General features: G+C 31.3%; 1 long non-coding RNA gene across 1 annotated transcript; it reads right to left on the bottom strand.

Moving 5' to 3' along the window:
* Window positions 1-10,276: 10,276 nt before the first annotated feature.
* Window positions 10,277-12,315, bottom strand: LOC148763257 (uncharacterized). Its single transcript, XR_016026006.1, has 3 exons — window positions 12,218-12,315; window positions 11,487-11,566; window positions 10,277-10,619 (listed from the first exon to the last, which is right to left on the bottom strand). It is a non-coding gene; the product is annotated as an uncharacterized LOC148763257 (long non-coding RNA).
* Window positions 12,316-12,792: the final 477 nt, after the last annotated feature.

Here is a 12,792-nt window from a genome sequence, read left to right as displayed (position 1 = left end):
CCTGAGGGAGGTTCCAGGTCGTGACACTTTATTTGTTATTTTTTTATAGCCTTTTGTTGTGGTTGTTCTTTCTTGCTCCAAAATTTATGGTTACCTGTATATACTTTCTTTCAATTCTATTTTCTAATGTGAATATGAAACTAATTAGATCTTTTGTTTTCATTGTTTCTTCTTATAATTAATGTCTTATATAAGTCAATTCGCTACAATTATTATTTTGAAAAAAATCACTATAAGTAATTACACCACACATATGAACTTATAAATCCCAAACCCCCAGAAAAAGGAATTAATTTTTTCATTTTCTCTTTCTCTAATAAACTAATTATGAATTTATGAAATGCATGCCCTTGTTGACCTTTGGCTTTTCAAAAAATTAATTATTGGATTTCTATTAAATACTTACATATCTGTGTTCCTCTTAGTATGAGTTACAGCTTTCTTTAATGCATAAGCTAATTATTACTATTTAGTTGTAATTTATCAATGATAGAGTTATAATATGCAAAGATTATTGTTAGATCAGTGCATACAATACTCTTAAATCTTAGGCCTTAAACATGTTTATTTTCTTATTACTTTAAGAGTGTTGTTGTTGTTTCCTTATATTCGTAAAAATTGTAAAACCCGACCCTATAAATACATGTCATGACATACATGCATTGAGTAGCATGTTATTACGCTAGAAAAGCACCTAAGAATAGACGAAACATGATATTGTACCTAACGGTACACTTAAATTGATTTAACTTCGAACTAGTTCAAATAGGAATTGTAGGATGAAATTTAATATTTTATAGTCCAGAAATGACTAAAAATGATTGTTCGGAGTTCGAGGGTTCATTTGGGGTAAAATTAGAAATTTTGATATTCAAGGGCAAAATCGTCATTTTGCCACCTAAGATAATAATTTGATCATGGAGTGAAAATTTTGACTAAGATTAACTATTTGGAGTATAATTTAATGATAGGAAGTGAAAAAGTTTAATTCTGGTGATTTTTGGAGTGTAGGGGCAAAATCGTAATTTTGCCACCCACGGACAAAATTTGAGATTTTGAGAGAATTTAGATCAAATTTGACAAATTGGAGAATGGTATGAGTATAGGGGATGAAAAATATGTCTATGGGTAATTTTTCAATTTTTTGGGCAAAAATGTAATTTTTCGGGCAAAAATGTAATTTTTCACTTTTACGGGGGTAAAAGTGTAAATTTCAAAAATTACTCCACCGAGACTTTGGATAAGTCTGAGAATTTTATCTAAGCTATGGATATGTGGGACAAGTGTATGGTGAAAATTTGGAAACAAATGGATGAAATTTTAAAAATAGGCCAATGGGAAAGTGACACGTGACATTTTTTTAATGAAATAATATTATTTTAATGAAAAGTCAGCCCATTTAAACCCAAATTTTGAGTGCTGGCCGGCTATAAGGAAGAACAAGAGAGGAAATAGAGAGGAAAGGAAGAAAAAAAGAAAAACCAAAGAGAAACAAGAAAATTCAAAGGGAAATTCGCGTTTTTCGCCCGTTTACTCTTCTAACGGTAAGATTTTTCGATTTTATCTTGATTTCTACCTTTCCTATGCCTTTATTTCCATTTAGCATGCTTGAGGAGAGAGATCAAAAAGTGATATCAAGGTCTGGACGAAATTCTAGGGGAGAGAAATTGAAATTTTTAGGTTTTGATTTTTAGTTAAATTGATAGTTTTAGTTAGTTAAATGTGTTTAGAAATTAAATTGGGCAAGAAATCATTAAATTTTCACAATACCCACTCTTGGCTGGATGCTCAATGCTGTACAATGATGATGAATTGATTTTGTTCTAAGGAAAATGAAGAGAAAATGATGAAAAACGATTAAACGTGATAGAAAAACAAAATAGAAAATTAACCGAGTTAATGTCCCATTTTTGGCTGAATTTTTCAAGGAAGGGAGTGAGCTGATTTTGTTGTTTTTAGAAGGTTATTGGCTGATATTTAATGGTTAGAAATGTTGGAGAGAGAATGGGATGATTTAGAGCTAAAATGAAGCGCGTTAGCAATTTATCAGGCAAAGTACCAAAAATAGGTTAATACCGCGTTTAAGCCGGTTTAGGCTATTGCATTTCATACCATGCATTAGTATAGGATTTAAGTTAATTATATAGTGATTTAGCATCAATGTGATGAATTGTGTAAATTTTTGTAATGTGTCTAGGAGGAGAGCCTTCCGGAAAAGGTAAAGAAGTCGTACCCGACGAGTAGTGATCGGGGCGCTTAGAAAGCTTTTAGTTTGTACAAACGGTGAGTAAACTTATTATTATTGTAAATTATCTAGAGTTTATTTTTAAATGCCCTTTATGTATTTTATGAAATGAAAACGGGATTTTTGATGTTTTAGGAATAAATGTGATAAATAAAAATATATTGTATTGATTATGAAATTGAGTAATTGGAGGCTGCAAACTGACTTGAAAAATATATATTTTCCTAGGAATGGCTTATGAGAAATGAGTATATGTGGCTATATTTTGTGAGTGCATTTAAGAAATTTATGTAAGTTGATTTTACTATGCAGGCTGAATAAATAAATAAAAGCCACGTTATACTGTCGAAATTTTATTAAAATTGGTGGGTTAGTCACTGCAGTGACGGGTTTCCGTGGACTGCCTATTAGAGGGGCACGGTAAACCCAGTTATATAGTTGCTCTGGTTGTAGAGGTGATGAGGGTAACTCCCGGGGTAGTATTAGAGCTCACTTCACGTCGAACCCCCACGTGAATGTGTAACTCGGCCAACGCCAAGGAACGACTGGTTTTAAAAAAAAAAATGTGTTTCACGTGTGAATATTTTAACACCCTTGGCGAACTCGGTTAGATACCTCGGCCAAGGTATCCCCGAGGATTAGTTTTGGCTTGAGCCTTGTTTTAATAAAAGACATAAGCCTTAACAATTGTTTTGGTAAATTACAAATATTTTATAGTTTAAAAAATAAATTGGAAACATTATGAAATGGGTTGAAATTTGTTGTTTAAACTTGCCTCCATTTTACTCGCCTTTAGATATTTATGATAATGTCTGTTTACTCATTGGGATTGCAAAATCTCACCCAACTCCTTTCCACCCATTTCAGGTTCAGTATAGACTGTAGATAGCTGATCTCATCGAGGACTACCATTGGATCTGCATTTTCCAAATCGTAGGTTCACAGTCCTCTTTACTTTTGTTTATTCGGGGGCCCTCTTGTTATTGTAAATTAAATTAAATATTTTGGCTTACTGTATTTCAGTATGTATAAATTTATTTAGCTTTTACGCTATAAAAATTATTCGCGTATAACTCTATAAATATTGTTTTATAAGAAAATAGAATATTTTCCTTAATATTTCTTTTATTTTCTTATTATATTCAAATAACCGTAATTTCATTTTAAATGAAGATTTTAGACTTTTAAACTCATTTTGAATATGAATTATGTGTTTTGTACTTGTATATTACGTTTTAGCCAGTTTCAAAATTTTTGAGAAAAAAAATGACCAAAATACCCTTGTGTGGCGAAAATTTTATTTTGATTGTTTTTGATCTAAAATAATATATATTCTCTAAAAACTCGATATTTAACAATGATTGCTCACAGGAAAGGAAAGAAACTGATATGTAAGGCTTGTGGGGTTCCGGTTGGCATTCCGGATAATGAGTGTCAATCGGGACGTCGCGGCGATTGTCATGGGCCTGAAGGAGGTTCCGGGTCGTGACAAAAATAATTACACATTTGAATTGCGTATAATTGTTTGTTCTTTAACATTTGTATGAACTGTACAAAGTTGTTGGTTTAACAAAGTTTTGAGCACTATATTACTTAAAATTAACAGAGGCTATTCTTGTGTGTTGGCAATGGTCTTTCCTACTATGTTCCTATTTATGATTTTTTATTCGTTTATATGCTTTGCTTTACATAATTTTTGCAATCACAATTTATACCATTTATTATTGTTTTCATGATAGGTTTTTTTTTTTTAGTAGAAAATAAAATTATTAGGATTTTTTTATTTCTTTCGCTATACAATTATTTTTGCTCTTTACTTTTTTTGTAAACTAAACAGGTGGTTGATTGTACAAAGTTTGAAGATATTGGTAACGTTACATTTGTAGGACCAGTCGGTATGTATAATCAACCCTTTTTTTTAACATTTTTTCTATTTAATTGTTTAATACATTTATCTGTTTTGCTTCACAAACTATCTGTAATTATTGTTTGTGTCATTTTTTAAAAAGAAAATTTATGGTCAATGACATTGATTGTTTATTTTTTGATTTTTGATTTATTATTTTATAATTTCTTTTTCCTTCTAATTACATATGCAGTTGATTGTCAAAAGATGTATGCTCTTTTTGTCAAATATATATTCTATTTTTTTATTAAAATAGTTGTTTATTTAATATAGTTCACTTTATGTACATATTACCGGTGGCATTGCATTATTTGTATGTTTAATCATGAAAACGACAGTGCCAACATTAATAATATATGTACACAAAACTTTTTTAACATGACTTAGATATTTATGATTCTAAAAATCGAAGAAAAATTTTGATCAACAACTCATATATGCTTATATATCAATGTCTAAAATATAAATATGATTTATTACAAGTTTTTTTTTTCATATTTTTACAAATTCACTTAAGTGATTGAATTTCATCTTTGCTTATCTACTACTTTTAAATGTACAAATTTTTTACATAATTTTATGCAATCTTGAACTTTTTCCAATATTTTCAGTTTTCTAATTATAAAAATGACATTCAAACTTTCTCTTATGTTCTTATTGTCAAATATTACATTACTCACATGGCGTTTCCTTACTTGCTGGTCTAACGTGTATATGTTATTTTGTTCTGCAGTGTTTTGTATTTTTTTTCATTAAATATCACATCAAGTAGCAATTGAGCATTGTAAAGCTTTCAACCTTATTCCACCTTCTGATTTTTGCATCTTTTTTGTTCTCGCTCCATTTATTATTTAAGTCGTATCGTTATTTTTTATGTTATTAATTTTTTAAGTTTTTTGTTAGATCTTCCTTTCATAGTAATAAGTTTGTCTTTATGGATAAAAATAATCATAGTAAACAAAATAGATGTAACAGGATCAAATTATTGAGAGCTAAAAGATTAAGCAAGACAAAGAATTATATCAGCTCTAATCTTATTATATCTAAAGGTGATAGTTACTCATCCTAAATTGAAAGAGAATTTCCTCCCTGATATAACAACACGAATAACGTCCCCTTAACTCAGTGTAACTATGCGCCTATAGGAAGACATAAAATTCTCCATTCTACTGCAAATGCTCATGGAGAATTACAGACAATTCGAGTTGATCCTCTTACAGCTATTGCTATGACTAGTTCAAAAAATACTCCTTATAGAAAGAGAAAATTTAATTGCACATATTCTCCTTCATCTGCCTCTAGCTATTTTTTCCAACAAAATACTTTAATTATAACTAACGATTTGTGTAGAATCCATCAGCCTTCTGATTTTGCATTTTCTACTCGTAGGCCATCAAAAGTCGTTGATGTCGATCTTAATGGTAAACTTATCTTTCTTAAAATCCCCCTACACTATACTAGCATCGTTTTTTTCCCTTTTTTCCATAACATGTAAAACCATATAAACAATTTATGATTGAATTTTTCTTTAACCAAAATTATGAAGGTCATGTAGAAGACGTTGATTATCAATCCGATAACCATACGTCACGCCTTCAATCATCATCCGAAAGAACCGCTTCTATACATTTACAGAAGTCAAACAATGTTAATACAAATGTACCAACTTATTTAAAACGTTATTTTGATATTATCATTAACTAATGCTTACTATTGTTTTTAATCAATTTATTAAGGAATTGCTTCACAATTGCTTGCTTCGGAGGACCTGATTATGTTTGTCCTTTTTGCTCTACTCATATGTAGTATAAAGAAAGAACTAACATATCAAAGGGAACTAGAAATTTTTAGTCTTCATTGTCAAGAAGGAATTGTCAAAATACCTCCGTTTAAACAAATGCCTTCTTTCCTAAATCAGTTGCTTAGTAACAACACAAATCAAACAAGAATGAAATTTAAAGATAATATAAAAATGTATAACAGTATATTCCAATTTACATCATTAGAAGGTAAAGTAGACAACTCAATCAACAATAGACCAAGCCTTTACACTTTTAAAATTAATGGATAGCTTCATCATATAATAGGTTCTCTTCTTCCTACAATTAGTAACAAGCCAAAATTAGCTCAGCTATATGTTTACAATACTAAAAATGACATCTCAAATAGATTAGATATTTTTTGTACTGATGAGAACAACAAATCTGTTGATAGATCTATAGTGGAAGGTCTATTAGAAATGCTAGATGAAAATAATCAGATTGTTAAAATTTTTAGGATGGCTAGAGATAGATTGACAATGTCAAATTCTACACCTCTCCGGTTAAGACTTCTAGGATCTTGTAATAACTCTGAACCAAGCTATCGATTACCAATTGCTTTTGATATTGCTGGGCTAATAGTTGGTGATTTAGTATAATATGATGGCCATCGAGATATCATAGTTGATCATATCAGTGAAAGACTTAAACGAATAAGTGAACTACACCTTTCTTTTATAACCATGTAATACCCTATTCTTTTCCCTTATAGTGAATATGGGTTTACATTTACTATAAATTATGTTCATTCATCGATAAGAAAAAAACCAAAACGCCAAAAAGTAACTATGCGAGAATACTTTGCTTATATAATTCAACAATGATCCATTGTTAAAAATAAGTTGTTAAGAGGTGGTAAACTTTTTCAACAATTTATAGTTGACGCATTTGCGGGTATAGAAGAGGAACGATTGTTATATATATGAAATAATAAAAAAAAATTATGATCAGAATTGTATAAAGGCTTAAAAGATGCATTTGCAAAAGGTGATAACAATGCAACTACTATAGGAAAACGTATAGTATTACCTGTAAGTTCCACTGAAAGCCCATGATATTTATTACAAAATTACCAAGATGTAATGGCAATTTGTAGATATTACAGTTGTCCTGACCTGTTCATCACATTCACTTGTAATACTAAACGGAAAGAAATTCCAGATGCATTAAGTTTGATTTCACATCAAAGACCAGAAGATAGACCTAATATAATTACGAGAGTCTTTGAAATAAAACTCTACTATTTAATGGAAGATTTAATGAAGAATAGACACTTTGGCCGCACTCTAGCCGATATGTCAATTAATCAAAACGAATATTTATGACTTTAAACGAAACAATAAAATCATACTTTTCATAGACTAATACAAAAGTTTTCATCCTATATGAGTCAGTGACTTACACCATTAGTTCCAAAAATGAGGATTACCACATGTCCATATTCTTCTTTGGCTGTATCGTGATGACAAATTCTCATCTTCAGAAGATATAGATAAGATAATATCAGCTGCACTGCCAAACAAAGATGTTGATCCAATAGCATATCAAGCTATAACAGATTTTATGGTCCATGAACCATGTGCCCAATCACGAACAAACTCTCCATACATGACCAAAATGCATTATTCCAAATACTTTCCAAACAATTTCCAAACAAGCACTGTTATTAATAAAAATGGTTTCTCAATATGTCGGAGAAGAAATATACCTTATAATACAGTTATAAAAAATGGTATTGAATTAGATAATAGATACGCAGTACCTCATAATGTTGATCTAGTAGTCAAATATCAAGCTCACATTAACATTGAAATTTACAGTCAATCTAGAGCCATTAAATACTTATTTAAATACATCAACAAATGACCAAACAGAGCACTAGTTATCCTAGAAAATTCAAACTCAAACATTGATCAAAATGAACAACAAACGTCTATTCAAATAAATGAAATAAAAACATATTTAAATTGTAGATATTTATCAGCATACGAAGCATGTTGGAGACTCTTTGGTTTTCTAATACACCATCAAGAACCAGTAATTCAAAGAGTAGTCATACATTTACCAGAACAATAAAACATTTACTTCCATTGTAAAGCCTGACCTCATAAAATACTTGTCATGACATACATGTGATGATAGCATGATTGCATGCTAGGAGAGTCTCGAAAAATTTACAAAAGTAGGTATTGTACCTAGAGGTACAACAAAGTTAATTTAAGCCTCGAACTAGATCAAATAGGAATTTTAAGGTGAAATTAAGAGCGTCACAGTCCAAGGATGACTCAAAATAGTAATTCGGAGTTTGAGGATCAATTTGGAATTAAACTGAAATTTTCACTATCTAAGGGCAGAATGGTCATTTGTCACTTGGGGATAAAATGAGAATTTTTAGAAAAGATTTTTTTGGCCCCATTTGACTTATTAGAGTATGATTTGAGTATTGGAGTATGATTTGAGGTTAAGAAGTGAAAAAAAAATTGTAATCTCGGTATTTTTTAGAGCATAGGGGTAAAATGGTAATTTTACCACCCCGGGGGCAAAACAGTAATTTTCCACCACCAGGATATTTGTCCAGCACATGGTCTTCCCTTATCCTCATTTTTGACCTTTGACTAATCATGTGGTGGAGATAAAAGGTTTAAAATTTTAAAGTTTTAAAAATGAACCAATAAGAAAATGACAAGTGTCAAGCTTAGGATATTTTATTATTTAACTAAAAAAAATCAGCATAAATCAGCCATTATCACTCCCAACATTCAGCCAAGCAAGGAAGAGAAGGAAAGAAAAGAAAAAAAAAACCCTAGGGAGGAAAAGCTAAGGAAAATTTGTTGAATTTTCAAGAAATTGGTGACTAAAGGTAAGATTTTTAATATTGAGCTTGAAATTCATCTTGCCCATGCATTCTTTTCCATTTTCCATGAATTAAACTCAAGTTTTCATGAGGGGCAATATGCTGGCCAAATTTAGAGAGAGAAAGTTAGTGATGAATTTAGTTGAATTTCAAAGTAACTTAGTGTTTTTAGGTGTTTAGTAACATTTAGTATGAAAATTAAACAAGAAATCCACATGCCCATTATAGAACCTATCTTGGCTGAATTTTATGGGTGAGGTTTGATGATGAATTTGGTTGTTTTTCATGCCCTATAGATTGTATTTGGTGCTTAGGAAAACCGAAAATCGAAAACGGGTACCAAAAAATTTTACTCCCGTTAGTTAGTAATTTGCACAATAATGAGGGATATTTTGGTAATTGCACTTAGAATAGATTTTTATTGAGGCGTGTGAAATTTTGGGGAGTATTAAAAGTGAAATAAATTAATTGGAATCAAATTGGACGTTTAGACCGATTAAATAGTGTATAGTGCGCAATAGGCCGAACACCTCTCATTTCATTGCATGCATTCATAAAGAACATAGAATAGTTTTGTGACGATTTAGCATAAGTATATTAAATTTCCTGTTACACATTATGTATAGGTGGTGAGCCCTCGGATAAGGGCAAAGGTATTGCACCCGATGATCAAGACTAGGAGTGTTGTAAATTCTCGTCAAAGTGAGTAACCATTGTTCATCTTATTATCTAGAGTATTTTTACAATCGTTTTTATGATTTTAAGAATATTGAACCTAAATGAATTTATGTTTTATGACTAATAATTGATTTAAGGAATAAGGTTTATGACTTATTTTACAATTCAATAATGTTTTTTCTGAAAATGTGAGTATGTGGAGACCAATCTTTGATGTTGCCTATATATTTAAGTTTACGTACCTACGTTGGAATTGATGATTTATGAACTGATACGTGATGACATATGTGGCTGAGTTTTTGGTTTGTGAAATATATAAACCGTTTGTTTTGCTTTGACAAGCTGGGTAGTATTATGTTAGCCACGTTATGCTGTCAAAATTTTATTGATTGGTGGGTTATTTAATTAGTCACTGCAGTAGGCGGGTTTCTGTGGACCAGCCTATTAGAGGGGTACGGTAAAACCCGTTATATTTACCTTAGTAGGAGAGGCGCTGTCACGACCCGAAACTCCCATCGGGCCCGTGACAACCGCCGCGACGTCCCGATAAGCACTCATTACCCCGAATGTCGATCGAAACCCCGCAAGGCTTAGCATCAACTTCCGCATCTCCCCGGTGAGCGATAGTTATTAAATCTCGCATTTCAAGAAATCATAAGTTGTTTCCAACTCAAAACAATAAAAATATTATTTTCTAGCTCACTGGGGCATTTTCGTCATTTTCTTTTTTTTTTTTTTTGAAATTTCGAAATCCGAAAAAATGTAATATGTAAGTGAAAACACATATTTCATGATTTAAATTAAATTTTGAAGTCTAAAACATTCGTTTAAAGTAAAATTATAGCTATTTGAATATAATAAAAATATTAAATAAAATATTCTATTTTCTTAAAACACAATATTTTCAAAGTCTTCCTAAAATAACTTTTGTAGCGTAAGAGTAAAATAAATTTATTCATATAGTAATAAAGATAATTAAAGTATGAAATTTCGTTTACAGTGACACGTGGGCCCCCAACTAACCAAGAAGGTGTAGAGCTACGAACTCTTACTTCCTATGATGCAACTCCGAGATTAATTCTCGTCTTAATCAACTATCAACAAACTGTCCTGAGCCTGAAAAATGGATAGGAAGAGGGGTGAGATTAAATAATCCCAGTGAGTAAACAATTACCATCAAAAGCATCTAAAGCCGAGTAGATGGAGACAATATAAAAACGTTATATCTCAATAATGTTCATAACACAAAATTCGTTTCAATTTATACCAAATAATTTCTTTTCATCAAAATTTCCCCGACTTATGAATTTTTTTAAACTTGGCCCCTGCCAATATCATTCTCGCGGGTACCCTCGTCAAGGTATCTCACTGAGACCGCCAAGGCTGTTCAATGACCCATACCCATAAATATGTTTTCACATCTGACACACAGCCGTTCCTTGGCGTTGGCTGAGTCTCACTCTCACGTGGTGGCCCAAACGTGAGGTGCACTCAAATCATACCTCAGGAGATACTTCACCCAACATCTCCCCCCGGAGGTAAGTATATAATTGAGTTACCGTGCCCCTCTCATAGGCAGTCCACGGAAACCCCCACCACTGCAGTGACCGTTTAATATACCACCAGACCCATAAAAATTCCAGTAGCATAATATGGAGAATAAAATGTAGTCCAGTCTACCAAGACCAATCCAAAACTATTCATGTTTTTCATACCAACCTCAAAAATTTAGCCATCATGCTACCATAGTGTCATAAGCCACAATTTCAATAACATATAAAATCATAAATTTCAACACAGTCTCCATATACTCAATTTTTTCAAAACAATATTAGTTTTCAAAACCAATATAAATCTCATTTTTTATTAAAAAACATTTTAATTGGAAAACATAATATTTTATAATTTAAATTCACCATTCAATAAAAGCATCAAACAAGTATAATAACTCTAGATATTTAAGACGATAAATTGTCCACTCACAGTTCTAGGAGTCGATGTACTCCTAATCTCAGTCTTCAAGCACAATGTTGGTACTTTTACCAGTGTAATTTGCTCACCACCTATCCACAATGTACAATACATAATTCACCACATCAATGCTTGACCATTATAAAATCAATTCAGGTTCGGTATATATGCATGATATGACATGCAACTTATCCGACTACCGCTTAAATGCGGTGCTAACCTAATTCGGCCTATTACTCGATTAAATTACTAACGCGTCCAATTTAATCTCAAATTAATTTTTTTCAGTTTCTATACCTCAATTGCACCCAAATTGACTTAATGTCCCTCAGTGTGGTGCAAATTATCAGTCCCGATAACAAATTACGAAAATACCCCTAATGGGTAAAAATTCGTATTTTTGCTCCGAAAATTTTCATTATTTTTCTAGACTCATAATTCATCATTATTCATCATAATTGCTCAAGTAAACATCAAGATCATCAGCCAATATTCCCCTAGAAAATTCAGCCAATAATGGTAATGGAGGAAAATAAATTCTTTTCTTGTTGTTTTGTTCCTAAATATGCTAAACTAACTTAAAACACTAACATAACTTAAAATCAAATTAATCTAACAAGTTTCTCTCTCCTAACCTATTTTTTCAGAATTGAATTCATCCTCAAATCACATGATTCAACCATGGAAAATGATGAGAAATGCATGAAAATGATAAATCTTAAGCTAAGCTTGAAAAATCATACCTTTAAACACTTGATTCCTTGAAAAATCACACTTTTTCTTTGAATTTTCTCACTCTAGGGTTTGTTCTTATTTCTCTCTCTCTCCTGATGGTTTTGGCTGACCCTCCAAATGAAGAATTCTGGAATTTGCAAGCCTTTTAATAGGCTTAATAAAATATTATTATTTTATTTATTTTTTTGAATATTTTATTATTTTATTTTTTCTAGCCATCTTTTTGACTTTCTTTTTCCACCACTCAATCCTCTTCACTTATCCATGTCTTCCATGAAATTTCTAGACTTTTCCAAAGTTTTGGTGGAGCAAATTTTTAAAAATTACACTTTTACCCCCGTAAAGTGAAAAATTACATTTTTACCCCAAAAATTGAAAAATTACCAAAATGCATAATTTTCACTCCTTATACTCATATCATGCTCCATTTAATCAAATTTGATCTAAATTCTCTCGAAAAATTCAATTTTGTCCTCGAGTGGTAAAATTACGATTTTGCCCCTAGATAGTGAAAATTCTGGTTTGACTCCGAATTGATCCTCGAACTCCGAATTACCATTTTGAGTCATCCCTGAACTGTGAA

The sequence above is a fragment of the Theobroma cacao genome, chromosome 4, assembly GCF_053813885.1.
Source record: "Theobroma cacao isolate CCN51 chromosome 4, ASM5381388v1, whole genome shotgun sequence".
Lineage (NCBI taxonomy): Eukaryota > Viridiplantae > Streptophyta > Magnoliopsida > Malvales > Malvaceae > Theobroma > Theobroma cacao.
The sequence above is the reverse complement of the archived record's forward strand: the minus strand, read 5'-3'. Positions and strand labels throughout refer to the sequence as shown.